The 22,289-nt window shown below is 37.1% G+C and overlaps 1 pseudogene; it reads left to right on the top strand.

Annotated features, from left to right (window-relative positions):
* Positions 1 to 22,289, top strand: part of LOC127623803 (protein enabled homolog) — a 150,247-nt pseudogene that overhangs the window by 44,103 nt on the left and 83,855 nt on the right.

Genomic DNA, 22,289 nt, shown 5'->3' with positions numbered 1-22,289 from the left:
TGCATAAATGTGCTGCTCTCTAAATGTGAGAGTCTGTTGAGACTGTGCTTGACTTGAACATTTCCTAGAGTGCAGATACAACACTCATCTGCTGAAAATAATGGTTGGACATTTTCCATCAATGAAATGGAAAAGAGAAATGATCATTTTCTGTTTTCAGCAAGCACTCAGAAAAATAGATGTTCAATTAATATTTAAATTGAGGAAAACTTTTACAGGCTATTAAAATAAGCCATTTCAACAGATAATAATCTATTTAAACAGATTTGTTGAAGATTTTTTGTATGAAACTGATTTAGTTATGCAGATGGAATGAAAATGAGAAGGACGGAGCAGGATTCATACCCTATATTTATTTTTATAGCAAATGGCAATAGATCATTTAGTCTGTCTTTTTATTTGACTATAGCTGGTTTTGGCCATCAACAAATGTTTATGTAGTTCCAATGCAAGTGGATAAAGTAAACTACCATTTTACAAATTTAAATCGATTGCACACAATAGTTTTATTTGATTAAACCGTTTTGATGATAACATTCAATTCTAACATAAAACATGGAATTCAGAAAAAAATAGTATGTAAAATCCAGAATTTGCAATTGCAAGACTTTCAGTTATTTTAATGAAGTCCTTTTCTGTGTGATTTCATCAGTAATCTGAGGCTATTCATTTGTTGCCAAAGTATAGTTTTAGTATCAATTAATGAGGTAACACAGTTGGTAACGTACCGAATCCAAAATGTTGGTTCCGGAGCAGTCCTAAATCCTACTATATACTGTATAGTTTGGCACCACCAAAGCAGATACACAATCATATTGATTAATCTTGCTGTCAACTTGCCCCCGTTAGTTACTGTTGATTTGGATGGGTCCTTGACTGGTGCTGCCCTTGTCAACACTTGACTGATTAATTGTCAAGTTTACACGCTGGATGCTTGGAGCGTGACTGCACATTCCGATCGGGTGTCTGCACAGTGAAACCCACATTCAAAAAGACAAGGCTCTTATCCTGCACCTGACCCGTCACTCACACCCATCTGTTCCCGTGGAGACAGGCAAGACTATCGCAAACCACAGGCTCTGGCCAAGCTCAAAACCACATGATCCCAGATTGCATCTGTCACATGGTGAATGTTTCCCCAGGTTTATTTTACTTATCAAGAATCATGCTTTATCTCAGTTGTTGTGTTTCTTTATATTGGGTTTTTCCCATTGTGGAACTTTGTGTGTAGCAATTTTGTGTAGATTGATTGCTGAATTAATATTGTTAGAAGCTGTTGGGAAGGAAGTGAGCTTAACAGTAAGGCAGAGCAGACGGACCATTCATGGGAAAATTATTGGTAGTAATAGTCAACACCCTATATTGTGGCCTTAAGTGGAGTTGAAAATATCATAATGTCGATTATTTTATTTCAATAAAAAAAAAATTTGTGACCTGACATGTATAGTAAGCTAATGCAAAGCTAATGACTCATCATTTTTTCTTTGTTTTTAAGTGAATTAATTTGTTAGTTACCATGCATTAATAAACCCAGCCTGATCTCATGAAATTTAAACCATATAGGTTGTTTAAAAGTAATGTAGATGTATTCACAACAGAAAAAAAGTATATTTTGCGATTGTTATTAATTATTTGTTTTTGTTTGGCTCCTCCCTTTTTTGTCAGACTTGAAGCAACATGTCCTAATAACAAATGCCCAACTTGAAGGCAGCATAAAGCAGATGTGTGAAAGGAAGTCCTAGAATGTGCATATGTATTAGTTGGACTTGCTTGAAAAATACTGTTTTATTTGCAGGGATTTGTGCTTAAAGAGCCAAATTTATACCAATTGATGCCAGATTTTATTGATGATTTGACATGTTATTGAACCTAACTTGCCTCAATGGGACTGAATGTCTGAACTCATGGTGGCCTAGTGGTTAGTGCATATTCTCCAGTACATTGAGGCACGGTGATAACGCATGCAATGCAAGTTCGAATCCAGATTGCTTCTTTTTTTCTAATTCATTTTCCCCTCAATTTCTATCCCCTTCTATTTGTCTAAAATCTAAATGTCAAAAAATATTTCTTATCAGAAAGGTACCACCTCTTTCAAACAATAATTATTTGGTGCTCTGCACATTATTATTTGAAATCATGTTTACCAAAGCCTGCACAGCTGACTGCCTGCACATGCTGTTTCAAAACAAATCTTAGCCAGTAAAGATCAATCACCATTGAAACTGAGCTGCACGGAATAAAAAAAGAAGGGTGGGGATTGGAAAGATAGTGAGGGAGAGAGTGAGAGATAGAGAGACAGAGGGGCAGGGCGGGAAAATGCCTGCTCAGTTGAGCAGTATCAACTCAGCGTAGCAATTTCATCTTCCCAAACGTGATCTCCTTTTAACAAATGTGAGCGCTCAAATGCCTGTTGCCAGGTTACCGTCCAGCACTGTGAAAGGCAGGATTGTATACACGAGCGGCATGGAGAAGCACCGCTGACTTGCGCCCATCTCTAAAGAATAAATCACAGATGCATTCAGAAACAGGGGGAACACAATGAATAGGCTAGTGTGATCAGGATGGAAACTGCAGCGTTGACGCTGGAGCCGGGGGAAGTCATGCAGCTCCAGTCTGCAGCACAGTGCAAGGTGTCCAGGTTCATATTGAAAGAAAGATGCGCCTTGTCTTCAAAAATGGAAGTCCACCGGTACGTACGCAAGGGGATTGTTCAGTGGATGCTCTGGGCATAGCGTTCTGATACAAGAAACTGTTGCATATTGGAATACAAGCATCTGTTTTGGTGCATCCTTAATGTTGCCGTAATATTGTAAAACACATTGTTAGAAGCATCACCATGTCAAATGCACAAGGGCTGGGAAATTGCATAATTTAGGTTCATGTTTTAATTTCTGCTTCATCGTTTGCTCTCAATGTTTGGGAGAATGGGTTTAATAAAGCCTTGCTTTGTTGTAATTATGGTAGATGTGAGCTGCTTTAGGGGTATGGTGGAGGGAAAATGTTTTCTGTTAGATTACAGTTTCATTTGCTCTAATATCACCCAGTGCATTAGGCAAGCCACCAATGTTTTTTTTTTTTAGCTGCAAATTCAGTCATTAAACATTAATGGGCAATTTATCCCATTGCCAAAATGTTGCCCTACAGACCAAATCAAAAGTTGAGTTTTGTCCTCGTTTTACTGATGGGGCTCCAGATCAAATAAAATCTTTCTGGTAAGGGGTCTCGGAAGCTAAATCGTATTTATTCACACATTACACATTTATTATGTTATATCTGGTACCATTGTAGAGCCTACAATATATGTTAATGGGTGTGCTTACCTTTTACTGTATGTATGTGGTGTTGGTAATATTAGTGTGGTGTTTTCATTAAGAGCATTTTTTCATGCCAAGTTGACCTCAAATAGTAGTCTTCTTTGCAATGCAGTTTCTACCTTTTAAATATTTAAAGTGCTTTATCAAAAGTTTCAAGGAAAGGTGTTTCCCCATGTAGAACACCATAACTGGTGTGTTTTTAATAAACCTTGCTGCCATTCTCAGCCACGACTTAACAAGTATCACTTATGACTTAAGGTGAACCTCCTTGCAAAAGACATGGTTACGCGGCTGATGTGAGAAATCAGTGTGCATTGGTTGAGAATGGCTCCTCAGAAGTTGCTCACATAAATTGCTTGGAGTAAAACCAGGCTGTTGTCAGCACTCATCTGCCACTTTCTTGACACCCCAACACTTTGTAAAAACTAAAAATTGCATTGGCCTATGTAAACATGGTATGATCGTCAAACCTGCTTTTCGGTGCGCTCAGGTTGTCGGGTCATTCCTGAGGTAGGTTTTCGGGTCATTCCTGAGGTAGGGTGGAGGTAGTTTTCTCTGAATGAGACATTTCTTTTGAAATTCTTTAAGTCAATGTTAATGTTAGTGAATTCACAGTACTGTGTTGAGGAAAACCAGTAGTGCTGGTCTTGTTTTATGAGGTGGGACTGCTTGTTCTTAAAGCTTATTTAACCTTACACTGTTTTTGCTTTGGTAACACTCATATACACCCCTTGAAATGCAAACAAAAGAATGTCACTTGTTTATTTTTCTATTTCCATTTTTACATTTATATGTATAATCAGTCTTGTTCTCGAGACTTAATGGATAGCCAGTGGGTTTGTTTACAGGTCACTTTTTAGGTCATTTCTGACTAATGAATATTGAAACATTTTCTTAGCATGAATTGTTCTTTTTCTTTTGTAAATTGTATGAGTGAGTTCCTGGTATAATTAGTAAATTGGTTTTGTAACTTAAGACTCATGACATTTTATTATGCAGTTTTCTTTCCTGTATTTTCATTTGTGTTACTGTTCAGTGATTTTCTGGTCAGTTGCAGGTAGTATTAGGGGGAGGGACATTCTCATTCTAGAGAGCATGTTATTGGACAAACAATTATAGAATGCAAGATGACATGAGTCATCAATGTTTTGGTCAGTTTTCCCGGAAGAGTACATAAAAATGGGAAAAATCGAATCCAAGTGATTGTTTGTGCCAGATGGGCTGGTTTGAGTATTTCTGTAACTGCTGATCTCTTGGGATTTTCATGCACAACAGTGAGTGGCAGTTCTGCGGATTGAACACCTTGTTGATGAGAATGGCCAGACTGGTTCGAGCTGACTGAACTATGGTAACTCTGATAACATCTCCATACAATTGTAATGAGCAGAATAGCATCTCAGAATGCACAAAATGTCGAAATGGGGGAGATGGGCTACAACAGCAGAAGACCACATAGGGTACTTGATTAGGATCCCCTGTTCCTAATAAAGTGCTCCAGGAGTGTAGATTAGTGTGGTCACGGTACCAAAATTTCAGTAGTCTGTACCAATACCAGTGAAATTTCACGGTACTCGATACCATTTTTGGTACCAAAGCAAAACACAAAAACAGGTGTCTGAACAACGCTCTTTTAATAACAAAGTCTACAAAACATTAGCAGCAAAAATATGCCATTGAGCAACACTTTAATTTAAATATATAATTTTTTAATTATTACAAAACTGAACAATGTATGCTTAAAGTATTTTTGACCACTTATTCAATTTGAAAATTTAAGCAAAAGTTGATTTGCTTCAACTTTAAATTTTTTAGTACCAAGTACTAAAAAACAAAACCTAAATAAACAAGCATACAATAGAAGGAATAAAAACAATTTCCAAACGAATGTGCAAAGTGCTCCTCTTATTAATAAAGCTGCATTTTGCCATTTTTCTTCATGATAAGAAATGCGTATGGACATATATTTAGATATATGATTAAAGTCGCGAGCAATCTCGTTCTAATCGAGCTGCATTAAGTGCGCGTGAGGGATGAGTTCCCCGAGGCAGAGTCTCTCTCTGCCGGGAGCAGTTTGAATCTCTCCCCCTTAGATCGGGACATTCGCGCAACTCATAGAAGAGGCACCGACCACACAGAGAAATGCCAGTTTCTGAGTGTATAGTTATTAACATGATCTGCTTCTGTATTATTTGAACTTTAATAAAGCAATAACGCATTACATTTGACTGCATTTAAGATGTAATGGCGGGATGTTTCCTACCGCTTATTCCACAATGGTACATGCTTCTGAATGTACTTTTCTTTTTTTTTTTTAAATCATTCCCTAATACTTTGGGATCTACATAAAATAAATGGTGAAAGTTTAAACTCACCTGCTTTATTTGCTTGTCTTTCATGTGCTTTATTAAGTTTGTGTTCCCTCCTTTCGTCAGAAAATTGTGAAAGCACCGTTTACAAATAGGGTTTTGCTGATCTACGATGTTTCCCTTTTCATCAGCCTCAAATTACCTGGCTTTTTCCACTTCATTTCGACAAGATTCAGTTGACTCTGCAGCAGCAGCTAATTTGCTTGCCGCAATCTTTTGCTTGTAGTGAGCGTTCGAAGGTTCCCGCCTCTGCATGGGTACCGGGTAGACTCGGTACCCTCAGAAATTCTGGTATCGTAAATACTTTTTTGTTTGAGTACCTACTTGGTACCGGGGTACCGGTATTTTTGACAACACTAGTTTAGATTAACTGGAAGCTTACAAGCATGTACTATAAGCCACAAAACTACAATTTTGATTTAATTTGGTCTTTTTGAATTCAGTGATTAGAAAGAATAGAGGGGGGGTTATTGTGTTAAGGAGAGGTTGAGGTTTCCATGAAACTGTCGAAGGTCACACTAATTATTGTCAGTTTAAGTTCCAATTATAGTTGCAAACCCAATTAGTACAAGTTTTCCACATTCTCTTCGACTTGCCAACCTTCTGCATATAATAGCAATGTGGATTAGACATGTCTCGCTTGGATAAAGATGGCAGATGGCAGCTGTCAAAGTGAATATGTGTTTAGGATAGCAGCATTTTTTATTACTGTTTTTCATTGACCAGTCAAACATGGATGCCTTAAGGAAAAAGCATAAATGTGTGCTAAAATAGGTATAAGTACTGAATGTTAAAAATGGGGTAGAACAATGTATTCTGTGAAATGTTCTGGGTTTTAAAACATTAGTTACTGCAAGAAGTTCACATTCTCTGATACCATTCAAATCATCATGGACATGGTCATGGAAATCCTGGAAATATAAGTGAATTTTAGAATTGTCTTTTTTTTTTTTCTGGCCTGGAAAAGCTATGAATTAATATAAGTAATTTAAATAATAAGTCTTTAAAATAGAATGAAAATTCATGAATTTCTATAGTGTATAAATAATTTTTTGTTTTGCTCTAGTTTACAATATTTAATCGGCTATATATTGCTCTTGGTAAGTGAGAAATTTGCCTGCAAGTGAACATAATAATATCAGTCTGTACACTGGCGGCCAAAAGTTTGGAATATTTTACAGATTTTGCTCTTATGGAAAGAAATTGGAACTTTTATTCATCAAAGTGGCATTCAGCTGATCACAATGTATAGTCCAGACATTAATCTGTTCTTTCCAGACATTAATAATGTGAAAAACGACTATTACAATTTGAAAAAAAGCTCAGAACTTCTAAAAATACTCCACATGCAACAATGACAACTTTGCAGATCCTTGGCATTTTAGCTGTCAGTTTGTCCAGATACTCAAGTGACATTTCACCCCACACTTCCTGTAGCACTGGTAATTGACGTGGCTGTCTTGTCGGGCACTTCTCACGCACCTTACAATCTAGATGATCCCACAAAAGCTCAATGGGTTTAAGATCCATAACACTCTTTTCCAATTATCTGTTGTCTGTGTTTCTTTTATCCAAAGCAACTTACAGTGCACTTATTACAGGGACATCCTAGAGTTTAGTGACTTGCTCAAGGACACAATGTGATGGCTGTGGGGATCAAACCAGCGACCTTCTGATTTCATGTTATGTGCTGTAGCCCACTACGCCACCACACCAGTGGTGTACATCTGGCCTTTCACATCTCTTTCTGTCCTTGTTAGAGCCAGTTGTCCTTTGTCTTTGAAGACTGTAGTGTATGCCTTTTGTATGAAATCTTGAAAAATGAAATCATTGAAATATAAAGTCAATGTATGGCCTTCATTCATCAGAACAATGATTGACTGACAAGTTTCTAGAGAATCTTGTGTGCGTGTGCGTGTGCCATTTTTTTTTTTACCTAATATTGGGGCTTTATTTTATCAAAAATGAATGGTGATGGTGCTTTTTTTAAATGTTATTTCAGTAACGTTCTGACTATACTTTGTGATCAGTTGAATGCCACTTTGGTGAATTAAAGTAATTTCCTTCCAAAACAGCAAAATCTGTACATTATTCCAAACTTTTGCCTGCCAATGTATGTTTAGGGACTTAATGGAGACGCACGTGTATGTACACTAATAAGGGTAATAATTTAGGTAAAATGAAAAAGATTGGTGCCTTCCACACAAATGGAAATCCACCCAGCAATCTCTAAATTCTAAACATAATACTAACTCTGTAATCGTAAAAATCTGGAAACCCTGACTGAAATCATTAAAAACACTAATTTCCCACAATGCCCACAAAGTTCTTGCTTTTGCTCGCAAATTGCTCTGTGGCTTCCTCACCATATGTGTCTTAGCCCAAGTGGAAACAAGTCATAATTACAAAGGTATTAGTGCTCTGCTCACATCACGCTCCTTTTTAAGTGTGTTCTTGTCCCTTTGCCAGTGGCTTAAAAGCAGCATCGTCTCACAAATAGCTGCCCATGCAGAGGATGTCACCAGTGCTTTTTATACATTGATGATGTCTCCCATTGTCCTGCAAAGGATGGCATGAATGAATCTGCACCGGCATCCACCAGAATGGGTGTTCTGCATGACTCATGGTTTGTGAGTGGAGGGTATTTTAAGCAAGTGTATGTGGAGGAGGTGAGGTATTGTCAGCTCAGGGACTCCATCTCGACTGTGGATGGAAGCAGTCGCTTCTGAATACTGCAGAAGACTTGCATCATAGTAAGGATACTCAGGTGAACAGTGAGTAACTGGTTGAGGCATTAGTGCGTCCATGTACAGGCTTTTGTTTGAGATGATTTAAGTCCATTTAGTATTTTATTATAGCCAACACAATTTACACTCTGCTTACAAATCTCTTCATCAAATCCAGAAGATGGGATGTGATAGACTTGGATTCATAGGCGGAATGTGTAAGTCTGGGTGAGGCTTAGCCTTCACTGGTCAATAAACAGTCTCAGTTTCTCCACATCATATAGCCTACAAATGTAATTACTAGCGGTAAGGGAAAGCTGACTCTAGATCAGTGCCTGTGGCCAAATTCATCTTAAAACATAAATCGCCTTTAGTCAATGTGTGGGTTGTCTTTATTTCTGAAAAAAATATAAAATAACGTAGTGCAATTCATACATAAATGCATATTTATTAGATTATAGTTGTATTGAAACAAGTGTATCTGCATTTGTAACATTCTGTTCCTTGCATCCATTCACATCTATTAAATCAATAGCCTAAATACCAATCAAACACAAAACAATCCAGCGTCATCATTCATCATTGTTCCTTGAGCTTTTGAAGACGACTCTCTCCACAGGATTTTACTTTAATATCTAAAACTTTAAATAAATTGCATGACATAAGCCAATACTGTAGATGCGGGACCACTTTTAATGCATATGCAGGTCCAAACATATATATATATTTTTTTTTTTGCTGCGTTAGCAAAGGGTGCTTACTACATAGTATTTAATTTGCTGTTATGCAGATTAAATAAATCTAGCCTGATGTAGCCTAATATTGAATAATTATTAACGAGTAGCCTACTGGCATCTGTGTAAACAGTAATAACAATTTATTTATGTGGAAGGATTTCAATGTGTAAACATTTACATTTTGTAGGTAATGCCATTTAATAAAATATTTTGTCTTGAATGCAGGAGTTAAATTGAGATTTCAGAGGTGGGGAACCTTAAAATCATGTGATTGCTCTTATAACATCCATTCAATTAAAAGTATGGGTGTCTAAATATGTATATTCTTAGGCCTGTATTGTTTTTCATACAGTATAAGGGTGGTAATTTGGGCAGAGTGCCCCATGATCATTTCACTGTCAGTCAGGGCAAAGGCATCAGAAGTTTCTTGTGGGTCTCGAGGCAAATCTATCCCCCTCTTAGACCTGGCAATGACTCCCAGCTTGGTTAAGCTGTTTTCGTCACAGTGTTAGATGTGTTTGGGGCACATTTCAGCTCGTCAGGCCAAACTACACCAGCTGAGGACCAGGTTGGTGAGGCTGGGTGACAGGTTTATTCCAGAATGGCTCTCTTAGTTCAACTTTAAAACACAGCTGATATAGGCATACACATGTATACCTTGGGCCAATGCATTGCATCTTGTGCTGTTTGGGCATTCCAAATTGGGGAGAAAAGGGGATAAAATAAAGTTAAACTTTTAAAAATGCATCTCGAGACACCTGCGTTCTGTTTCTTTTGAGTTGTGCTCAGTCTAGTTGTTTCTGAATGTTACGTCCTCTTAATTTGGTCTAGGGTTAGAAGATCCTGTCCACATTTCTCTTGGGAACAGAACATGCCATTGATATCAAAAGGTTAACAAATGGGGAAAAGTAGTACAACAATGTCCCCTAAATGAAGTGGCAAACCAACAAGTGGTATGGATTAAGATCATCACAACAACACTAAGACAGAGGAGTCAGGAGTGATCTCTCATTCAGTTTGGAGACCTTTTAAACACTGATGGGAAAACTTGATTGGCAGCGGAGGAGTTGACGTTATGCTGCTTAATGAAAATTGACATCTTCCCGAACAGAGAGAAAACACAGGCACACCCACAGGAACGTAACAAACGGAAAAACGCATGTTATGTATACTCCTCCAAGAAACGCGTATTAAGGTGAATCTGAAACAGTCATAATAATACATGACTTAAAGACTAGTTAGCTGACTGGTCCTTCAGGCATCCTACTGACTAGTGTATTTTGAAAATTGTGTGTTGTGCACCAAATTTGTTAATCCCTCTAAGGCTGAAGACATTAGTGCACCATGTACAGTGTTTTTTTTTCTCTCTCAAAACACTTAACGTTCATAGACATTTTTAGTACAGTAAGCACATTTACTGCACCCTCAGCTCTCAATTAATTTAATCAAATGCAGCATGGTGATGGTGTATGGAATATACTCGATATAGTTACCAGTTCTTTTACTGTGTTTAGTGTCTATCATGTGTCTACAGCGCGAGTTATAGAGGAAGACAAAAGGCAAGCAAAAGAATCGTGAATGGTCTTTTTTTCCTATTCATGCAGAATCTTTTTTTACAGTATTATGTAGGAGCTACACATAAAACCCTCCCACATACACAGTGTTGCTAAGGTGATGGCTTGAATTCCTCAGCCTATAAAAAGACCAAAAAGAGTGTGGAGAAAAAGACGGCATCAAGAGATTATGACTTTTGAAGATGTCTCCCTCTCTCTCGACACTAAAATCATTTGATTGTCAAGGCTTTACAAAGCAAGCAAATAATCATAACATTTTAGATTGTTCCCCATGTTACCATAGCTATGTTTTGTGGTAAGGCATAAATATTGTGTGTCAGATAGTTGTGGAATACATAATGAAAAATGTCCGCCTCAAAATGGCGAGAATTAAATGCACAGGAAAACAGATACGAGTGCTGATTCAGTTGACTAGCTGCTTTGAGTTGGATGCCCTCCCCTCTCCAAACGTTTCTGTATAGCCTTACTGGAAGAGCAACGTTCAGCGATCTGAAAGTCTACTGCGACGACTACGGCACTTTCCGTAAATATTAACATTTTCAAACAATAACTATGCATTGAACATCCAAATTCAAGGGTTACAAGCAAACAGGGTTGCAATTAATTTAAATATTATGATCTAATTGTTTGTAGTTTAGAAGAGTATGACGTGAAGCGGGACAATCTTAAATCACTATTTTAAGGTGACGTTCAGAAGTTTGATGCATTTTGAACAAGCTAGTTGTCATTCTAGGTTTATTTTTTGTTAGATAATACTTTATCCAACATATACTGATAGATGTTAGGCAAAAAAAAAAAGAGGGATTTGTCCTACTAATGCTTTAAAAAGTCAAAAGTCAGCAATGTGTTCCATTTTCATGGAAAATGCCATTTTCATTTAAAAGCGCTTTGTCAACACTTGTCTCAGAAATCTCAAAAATCATTCAGCCAACTATCTGTTCGTGTTTTGGTCAGTTCTTTGATGTTTAATCATTATCTCTCTCAGAGACAAAGCAATCAGGGTTTCAGTTATTATTCACTGAATGCTGATATTTCCTTGTGGCTGTGAGATGTATGCATTTCACAGTGGGAGTCGGAGCCTATTTTGAGCTCCCAGCAACACACACACCATGCTGTGTATCCTCAAGCTCCCTGTGAGCAGTCAGTTCCCAGCCTGAGCCATCTCTGTTACAGGAGTACAGGGTTAAAAATAGCTCCTGTCTGCTGTGTCTCATACACCTGTGGCTAGTTGAGTAGGAAAAAAGTGGAAAAAGGGTTATTTTAGGGTCTGTAGCCCTCTAAGGGATTTTTACAATCTTTTAGATGGAGAGGCTTAGCCCTCTTGGTACAGTTGAAGTCAGAAGTTTACGTACACCTTGGCCAAATACATTTGAACTTTTTCACAATTCCTGACATTTAATCATAGAAAAAATTCCCTGTCTTGGGTCAGTTAGGATCACTGTTTTAAGAATGTGAAATGTCAGAATAATAGTAGAGGAGAATTATCTATTTCAGATTTTATTTCTTTCATCACATTCCCAGTGGGTCAGAAGTTTACATACACTTTGTTAGTATTTGGTAGCATTGCCTTTTAAGTTGTTTAACTTGGGTCAAACGTTTTTGGTATCCTTCCACAAGCTTCTCACAATATGATGCTGTAATTTTGGCCCATTCCTCCAGGCAGAACTGGTGTAAGTCAGGTTTGTAGGCCTCCTTGCTCGCACATGCTTTTTCAGTTCTGCCCACAAATTTTCTATCAGATTGAGGTCAGGGCTTTGTGATGGCCACTCCAATACCATTACTTTGTTGACCTTATCCCATTTTGCCACAACTCCATTTATAAAGACCCATCTTTAACTTCCTGGCTGATGTCTTAAAATGTTGCATCAGTATATCCTTCCTCATGATGACATCTATTTTGTGAAATGCACCAGACCCTCCTTCAGCAAATCACCCCCACAACATGATGCTGCCACCCCCATGCTTCATGGTTGGGATGGTGTTCTTTGGCTTGCAAGCCTCACCCTTTTTAACTCCAAACAAAATGATGGTCATTATGGCCTAACAGTTAAATTTGAGGTCTTGGCTGATTTCTTTTGATTTTCCCATGATGGCAAGCATAGAGGCACTGAACTTGAAGGTAGTCCTTAAACATCCAGAGACAAACCTCCAATTGACTCCAATTACCCTATCAGAAGTTAATTTGCTAATTGCCTGAAGGATTGACATCATTTTCTGGACTTTTCCAGACTGCTTAAAGGCACAGTTAATTTAGTATATGTAAACTTCTGGCCCACTGGAATTGTGAAATTGTCAGTTAAAAGTGAAACAATCTGTCTGTAAACAATTAATGGAAAAATAACTCGTCATGCATGAAGTAGATGTCCTAAATGACTTCCCAAAACTCTAGTTTGTTAATGTGAAATCTGTGGAGGGTAAAATAATTTGTTTTAATTACTTAAACCTAATTGTATGTAAACTTCTGACTTCAGCTATAGCTTATCTATAGCCTTGCATTTATTAATTTAGTATATTTTGCCATTAATGTTTGAAAATGAATGTTTTTCTTTTCTTTGTTGTTATTGCTGCTGGGAGAAAACACATTTTAAATCAACCTAAAGTGTTTAGATGGTCTCCCAGCTTCACCAAGCTGATTAGGCTTGTCTGTTGCACTGGTTTTAGAGGGGTTTTGGGCACTTGTCAATTGGACCGTTTAGGAAACCAGATTAACCAGGCTCGTTTTCAGCTGAACCTCGGCTGATAATACAGCTTAAACTGGTCTAACGTGGATTGCTGGTTTTAGCTTGTGTAAGTTAGATAATGCATAATTAATACATGCTTTCCCATTTACTCTCAGCTACGTGTGGTTAGCATAATTGTCTATGAAAATAACGAGCACACAAATCAATAATTCATTATCTGAGTTGATGCAGTGGCAATGTTTTTGCTTCCAGTGTATTTCAGTAAGCCAAGGTGTTGTTTGAATGGTTTGGTTTTCTGTGTAATAAGCAGGTAGTTATGGCAGTGGCAAATAGTGTTGTTTTTACCATCTTTATGTTTCCAAAGAAAGTTTGAACACCTTTTCGGCAACAGTCCCTTTCAGACACCAGCCAAACTCATCAATGAAGGGAACACAGAACTAAAATCTCAGTTAATAACGTGTTGAATTGTATTATAATATTTTTTCTATTATGGAAATGTGATTGACTCACTGACGCAAATGAGTTTGCTCTTACTAGCTCGGCAAACAAGGGTTTAAAAGAAGGCTAAATTGTATATCTTGTTTGTGGGCTTTCTGTGGCAGCATTGTCTATGAAAGTTTGAGGGCACATTTCCCAGCCATTCAACCTCAAAGATTTACAGCATAATCTCTGCTTTGTCCTACTCAACTTGCACTTGTGATGCAAAGAACTGGGGTACAAGTCCCAAAGAGCACATGAGCCAAAAGTGTCATAGAAGCACCACAAAATGATGTGGTTGCTTCAGCAATTGTATTTTTCATGTCTCATTTGCATTTTATGACACTATCGGTTAGGTTAATTGTTTATGAAAAAGAGGTCGCTTGTATTTAAAACTCGCTACAGCATTAGCCTTCAAACATCATCTGTATTTCATATCGCATTTGCTTTTTATTACACTATTGTTTAAGGTGAAACGTTTATGACTGGGAGGTTGGTTTTGTTTATATAAACTCGATAGAGCATTAATCTTTAATCTCATCTCAGGCTCCCAGTCATAGAAAACTTTTTAGGTCACTTAAACTTGTCACCTAGGCCTGTAAGAGATTTTGAAATTAATATAACTATGTATTGATAAAAAAAATATATATATATATATATATATATATATAGCATATGCAATATCACAAGAGTGGGATATGGCCCTACATCAGCACTGCTGTGATTCAGCCACATCAAACCAAATGATGCATCCAAGCTTTCGTTAGTAATACAAAAACTTAACTTCAGAAATAGTATCACGGCTTGTGCTGTTCCTAACTGTGTAAGTTATTGGAAGAGAGAGAGAGAGAGAGAGAGAGAGAGAGATCTCACCTGTTGCCAAACCCAAGCAGAAATGCTGTCAGCTTTCTGAAGATCAGCTTTCTCAGTGGAAAAATTACGGTCCAAGCAGGGGTATTTCGCAGTAAGCGAAACCGCAATGTCCTCTATTTTAAACAGTGTGTCAACTCCATTGTCGAAAGTCTGATAAGAGGTAAGTGCCTTCAGTTCGTGTAATCAGTCTGTTGTGTCTCTCAGCTGTGACGAGCCATAAAAGTTTTTTGTTTAAAGCTATTTCCTTGCTTTAGTATTAGTAATATGTGCGATCACAAAGAGCTGTTGTATGTAAACGGCTTAAGCGGATTCACGTCACTTAACTGGCACATATTACACATAAAAAATTATCTTTTTCCACCACCTGCTGGCTAACATATGTATTGTAAAGAAAATACATGTAAAAAAAAATAAGACAAAACATAGCTCTTAACAGATCTGCAATGTGCTTTTTAGTTTAGAATGGCACAAACACAAGCGGAGTGGTACACACATAGTGAAGCATCCGAGTGCTGATGGTGTCAGACCATCAGTGCTCGTGGAACGTCTCATCCAATCAGATTCGTGGACAGCAACTAACGTGTGTGTGTGTGTGTGTGTGTGTGTGAATATAATTTATATATTTGTATTGCTGTGCTCTAAAATATCTAATGAGCTAAATATTGCTCTTGTGTAATGTAGGACATGCCCATAATCCATATTGTTATCTGATTTGTGAGAAAATCATTATTTTGAGTTGCTTCTTTTCAATTAATCATTTTAAAGTGGTTCAGGAATTGGTTTGCTAATTCACTAGCAAATTTGTCCGAATCTGAATGATTTAAAAAAAAATACTTTTAAATGTCAGGGTATAGTCATGAAACTAAAAACAAGACCAACTTCATGGGAGTACTTTGGCTAAGTTTTGGTAGAGTTTTAAAATGTGGCTTTTTAAATGTTTGTCTATATTTTTTTATTTTTTGCCTCAAGATCTTGAATACCTCAGAAAACCCTTGTTGTCCGAGCAAGATTGCATTCGATCTCTCTTGTGCTGAAGCCAGCAGGTCTGCTTGACTTGTGAGGAGGTTAGAAATCCTTGTGTTTGCTCGAGTCTCAGTGGATTTGTGACACGACTTGGACGTGGCAGCTTGTGAGAGTTACGGTGTTAGACTATTTGAGCTGTGTAAACAAACTAAGTGTGAGAGTGTCTTGAGTTGCCCTGCACAACATGCATCATTCATGTCATCCCTTCAGGGCTAACTGGATTATACATTGACATAAACGGTCTACGTAATTCATGAGCCAAGATAATATTGTCCATTCTGCATTGTCAACATATGTAACGCTAAGATGATTGCTGTGGCATTATAGAATCATGCTCTCGATGCAAAGGCTTTTCCAAAAGGTAGGCAGCATATTTGTGCTTCCTCATGATACCTAATTTTGGCCAAATTCTAAATGCAGCATGGCATTTAAGGCATGTTTTGCGAAAAGGCAGTTCCGTAATGCAATGTGACAAGCTCAGTAAAGAAATCCATCCAAGATGGTAGATAAAAATGCGTGAAATCTTGATTATAAATATAATTCATTAAATATTGAAAGAGGTGATCAATATGCATAAAAATGAACTTTGTGTATACTGTGTATGTATGTGCTTATTAGAGTATGGTATCATTAGCTTAGCAATTACATTTGCTTAGCAATTGTTGAATATCCTCTGTACTTCCCATGAGGAGCAATATTTTTATGGAGCTCAGAATTGCTACCTATCTAGAGCTCCAGATCAGTCACATACTGTAAGTTTCCATTTCCGTTAGGATGCTACCTTTGGTGACGTGTACACTGAACGTTTTCTTGCACTAATAAAAGCTACATGCAGTGCATTGAATGGAACAGTCTTTAGATGCACTTTTAAAAGTGAAACAGCGAGAAGCAGTGCAGTGCCTTTGGATTTAAGTTTAGTGCATTTACATAGAAAAACAATTAAAAGCAGCACAGATGGACACACACATGTTTTGTGTGAACGGTCCCATAGAAAGTAGCATCCTATGTAGGTTATAGACCTCATGGCAGATTACTAGGTTTTGGAACAGCACAAGACAAGCAGGACTTCATCCTAACTTGTGTGGTTTATTTGTGAATGACTGTGTTACACAGGCAGAGACAATGGAGCTGTCATCGAGGATGTTAGATTGAGCCATGTAGAAGGTTGATGAAGATTTCATTTGATGTTGCGGGCGCTGGTTGCATAATCAGATCTTGGTATACCACGCTCTTTCCCTAGAGCATTTTGCAGCCAGCGTTTTCTTTCACGTCACTGCAGCCTCAGCACGAAGCGCTCAGTCGTATTTTGGCTATTGAGACGTTAATGTGTTGAGGGAATTAAACCATTTTCTGATCGCAGTGCTTTGGGTAGTATTTATAAAAGAGGGTTTTGTTTACATCCAAATAAATTCTGCACAATAATTTTTCAGTTTGTCTTAGTTCAAAATGTCAAACAAAATGTTTTTAACCTGTTATCTTTGTTATAATTCAGGTGTGCAAAGGCAAAACTTTGTGCAAAGGCAAAACATAAAAATTTAGTTAACCAATATAACAGATTCTTGAACATATCGAATTAGTGCATTACAACATGAATATGTACAACACATTTGGCTGGATAATCAACTAGACGATCGGTTTCAGAGTTGGCGTAGTTACGGTGTCTTACCTTTTGTAGGGCATAGGGCAGTATTATATGATTGCCATTTTTCATTTGAACATTGAAGAAAAGGATATTAGAATTGAATAATAGGAGACTGCAAAATTAATAAAATCCCAAAAGCAATTTATTGTGCTACAAAAATCCCAGAGAAATTAAGATTTGGTGCACAACGCTGAATGTTTTACTTGAAACAACCCCATAATACACTGGGGACTCTTATTTTGATATTACAGAGCTTTAGCTCGTTTACAATGTTCTATTTGTGCATTGAGTATTTATCAATTGCTGCTTTTTATAGCATATATATTCACCAGATGAGGTTTATTGATAAGGAATAAATAAAACGATTAGGGGAAAGAAATGTCGGCAACTATTAGCTTGGACACGCAGGGCATGTTCTCAACTACAAAAACGGCTAGACGCAGTGCAGAAGATTGCAGGCTTTTTTAAAGACCCTTTTTTAAAATTTTAACTACTTTTAACTTCTTAAAGCAGCATAAATGGTGGTAAATGCTAAAAACACAGTAAAATAAATGATCAGAGTTTTTTGGTCTAGCACATGTTTACATTTAGACCAACAATAAACAAATTATGCAACGAAATGCAAGAACACATCTAGTGTGAACGGCCCCTTAAGTTGTAAGTGCGTTAATCGTACACCATAAGTGACATGTTCAAAACATCATTCAAATGCAATTATGTGACAATCATCAGCCATAATTTCAAAAGCTTCTGCTAAAGTACTGCATTTTGCTGTGGTCTGACTCTCAACACTCAAAATAAATGATTGTGTTTTAGTATGAGTGGGGAATTCCATTTTGGTTCAAGGGTACAGCCAAGGCTACAAGGACTGCATGGGCCTATGTTGCAGGAAATAATGTTTAATGCTTTGAGTCATAAATTTGTTTTAGGAGCTGGGGTTTTTGGAGATGTGTCATGGCTTCATTTCCTCATCCAGTCTCCTGTGTAATTTATTAGCTTCTTGACTGTCTGCCATCAATTATTCTGTAATATGGCATAGACCACCAGAGAGCCCGTCCTGCATGCCTGTGCCTTAATTAAAGTGCAGAGATTGGTCTTGGTGGACAATCCTGTTAAATTAGCCCTTATCTGCAAGGCGGATGATCCTGGGATCTCCATTACAGTCCTTAGATTTATTTCAAAGAGCAGCAAAACAAAACACTCGACAGTCTGTTGATGTATATTCTGGAGTGCTTGGTCATGATTAGTTATTTCACCAGATTAACTTGATGCTGTTATCTCTGTGGCATCTGATTCTCCCTAGAAGTACATATTCTGTCTTTTTTACAAGAATATCAAAGTTCAGTCTGTTCTTAAGCAACTTCTGAAACTTGTTTTGAACCTTGTTTTGAAGGAGATGTTATTCAGAATGACTGTCTCAGTCACCATTCACTTTCATTTTATGGGAAATAGATGCAACGAAAGTGAAGGGTGACTGAGAAATTTTGCCTTAAATCTCCTTTTGTGTTCCAAAGAGGAACTTACAGGTTTGGAAGTTACATCAATTCTGACTTTTTTTTTTTGGGTCCATTTCCAAGCAGAACATTGCTAATATTAGTGCTTTGGTTGGGTCAATTATGTGACAAGTATGTCAGAACCTGCCACGTTCATGTAAAACATGCAGTCAACGCTGTCAAGTACTACGATATATCATAGTCCATTAAGACCATTTAAGGTCACATAGTTGCCTTGGATTTTACGCAAGAGGGACACTTGGGGACATATTGTACTTTATGACAAGCACCAATCGTAAAAGACAGAAAAACACGGTACATATACCCAGCTATAGATGGCAACAGTCACTGAATTACTAAATTGCTGTAAATGTATTAAATATATTTGTTCAAGATGAAATATGGCCATAATATTTTCAAGGTTTCTGGAGCAGAGGGATGTAAACAAGTTAAAGGAAATACCTCAGCAAGGTCTGAGTACTTCCCAACCTTTATCTTACTCTCTCGCTCCCCTTTTTCCACCTGCATTAAAAGTGTTGCTTCCATGTGATTGCATGGTAAAGTATGTACAAGCGTCTTTCAGTGGCACTTTCCTATTCTATTAAAGCAATGGGAGGTGGAAGTCACTGTAAATAATTTAGTTTTATATGCAAGGCAGGACTGCCCTATAGTGCGATGTGTAGAGAGACCGAGAAATTGATTTTCAGTGTTTACCTTTAATGGGTGACTGCATAAAGAACGTTTGACCTATAAAGGTGTACTGCACTTGAGAGCTAATGTTGTATCACATGATGGATTGTTACATCTCCGCAGCATTTTGGAGTAATTAACCAAAAGTTGTGACACTACTAACTTAACTATATTTTTCTGTTGTGTGACAGTAACTCTAGAGTAGGTTTATCCAAAAAATAAATATGTAATTGTATTGCATGCACAAGTTACATTCAAGCAAACTGAGCTAATAATCATGGAATTATCAATTAAAGATTAAAAAGCAAACTCTTGGAACAGAAGATATGTTTATTGTCATCTTAAATATTGACACTCATATTAATCAATGGGAAGTCTGGTTGATTTTAGTGTATCTGTTGGTTTGGTCAGTTCATTAAAGTGTTGTTTTGTTATTGGGGTGTTTATTGTAAATTTATCTATTTAAATACTGTTTTATATTGCCATCCACACAGATAAAGTTAGCTAAATTTTTAGTAACTTGTGGTGTGGCTAACTTTCAAAAGGGTAGTTTCACTGTAGTTGAACTTCAAATTATAAGTAGCTTGTAGCTTGACAAGTTTCAGTTTTTAAATTGGCTTTCTCAGCAGCTTCTCAGAAGTTTAAGCTTTCAGTGATTTGAAAAGCAATTAGGCTAACTTCGGCTTTCCACATGTATTTGACGGACAGTTAAGTTCTGTTGTCTACTCATTCAATTTAATGTTCTGTAGCCGGTTGCACCAGCTGTGCAAAAGTTACAACTTAGCCTAGTTGTGGCATAAATGGGCACTAAGTCAGTTTATGCACTACTAAATATCTGAGCGTTGAACTTTGGTAGGACGTAACCCAATGTATGAATAAAATATTTGTGGAAGCCTCTGACCAGGAGTAACAGTTGGAATAAAAAAAACAGACTGATATTTTATGACCTCAAAGAGCTCATGTTTTGCATGACAGGCATCAGTCATTTCGACATACATTATGATGTGGACATTTACACATTTAAATTTACGAGAGCGTATTATTATTATTATTATTATTATTATTATTATTATTATTATTTTTTTTTTTTTATTTTTTTTTATTTTAAGCGGCTCTTCAGCATGAAACCATTCAAACAGTGCAGTTTTCAGGATGCGTCGCCCGGTGTCAAGTTTCAATACATTCAAAATACATATATAGGATATTAAATTAATAAATGACAGTTCCAGCCTGTTGTATTAGTTTTATTTATCACCCCTTATTTATTTTAGATACATTTCCTATAGATGTTATTTGCACAGAGCAAATATACTATTTATCAAATCTGCTTTTTATAACATCATATTTTAATGTGAATATAATTTATTACAGCTGACAGTTTCGTGAGCAAACAAGGTTTGAACATCAACCGTAACTAGATCAAATTGAAGTTCATGGCTTTTTAACACTTCTGTGTACAAATATAAAGCCTGTTTATTGGATCAATACAGGTAAACGTCATATTACTCGACTAAGCATTACTGAGAGTTTACAACCTACTAGTTAAGTCTTGCCTTAAGAACAGGTGGTGCAACCAAATTAAGCACTGACTTGGTTACAAACTAACTAGTAGTTACTAAGCCCCTGGTGTGAACTTTAAGTCACAATTTACGTGAGATATTACAGTTACGCACAGTTGGTGCAACCCTACCCTGAACCCCAATTTACTGCTGCATCAGGCTCAGTCTGTTTCTAAATGGGTTTGTAGCCTGAAGTTGCCTTTTATTGAGTGGAGTTGTGATGTGTTTTTGTTTCCTTCATTCTTTTGAACCATTGAAAATGGCAAATTTGTCCTGTCATGCAATCATGAATATGCCTCTTCTTTTCAGCGAGCAGAGCATCTGTCAAGCGCGGGCTGCTGTCATGGTATATGACGACACCAATAAGAAATGGGTTCCAGCCGGTGGATCCACAGGGTTCAGTCGAGTCCACATCTATCACCATACTGGCAACAACGCCTTCAGAGTAGTGGGCCGTAAAATTCAGGACCACCAGGTAAGAAAAGGGCAGCATTGGCCTAAATGAGTTGTAATCTATGATGGTTTCCCAAAACTAATTCCACTGCTGAGAAGTTTCCACACATTTCACATCAAGTGTCGCAGGTTAAATGGTGGGCATTCACCTGATAGATTTTTCAGATTATATTTCCACGTTCATATAACATTGTGGAACTGAAAGGTGTTTCGAGTATTGAGGAGTAGCCTATGTTTTTGAGTACAAAAGTACTAAAGTGAGTACTAAAGTGAAAGATAATTCTCATAACAAAGTACTACCTCCCTTAACCATTAAATGCATTGGTGTTTGGCCAAACATTATTACATACCTCTGGTCTTTAGTGACCTGGCATGTATATTTCTCACAAACTGATCTACAAAATGCACAGAGTGTAACATTTTCAAACCTTTTTCAAGACAATTAGAAAATAATAGAAAATAAACTATTCTGATATATATTGATGTTTTGTTTTTCATATATAAAATGGATAATGCAAAAAATATATAACAGGATTAATTTCTTTCACTAAAATTTTATGTGTTTCTGTCATGCATATAGAGCTACACATAAGGTAGACGTGTTATCCCAGGACCTTATGTTTTCTCTAAATAGATGCACAATATAATTTCAGTAGTACACCAAAATGACAATAGCCAAAT

This window comes from Xyrauchen texanus, chromosome 30 (genome assembly GCF_025860055.1).
Source record: "Xyrauchen texanus isolate HMW12.3.18 chromosome 30, RBS_HiC_50CHRs, whole genome shotgun sequence".
NCBI lineage: Eukaryota > Metazoa > Chordata > Actinopteri > Cypriniformes > Catostomidae > Xyrauchen > Xyrauchen texanus.
Note: the sequence above shows the minus strand (reverse complement) of the source record. Positions and strands in the feature narration are given on the sequence as shown.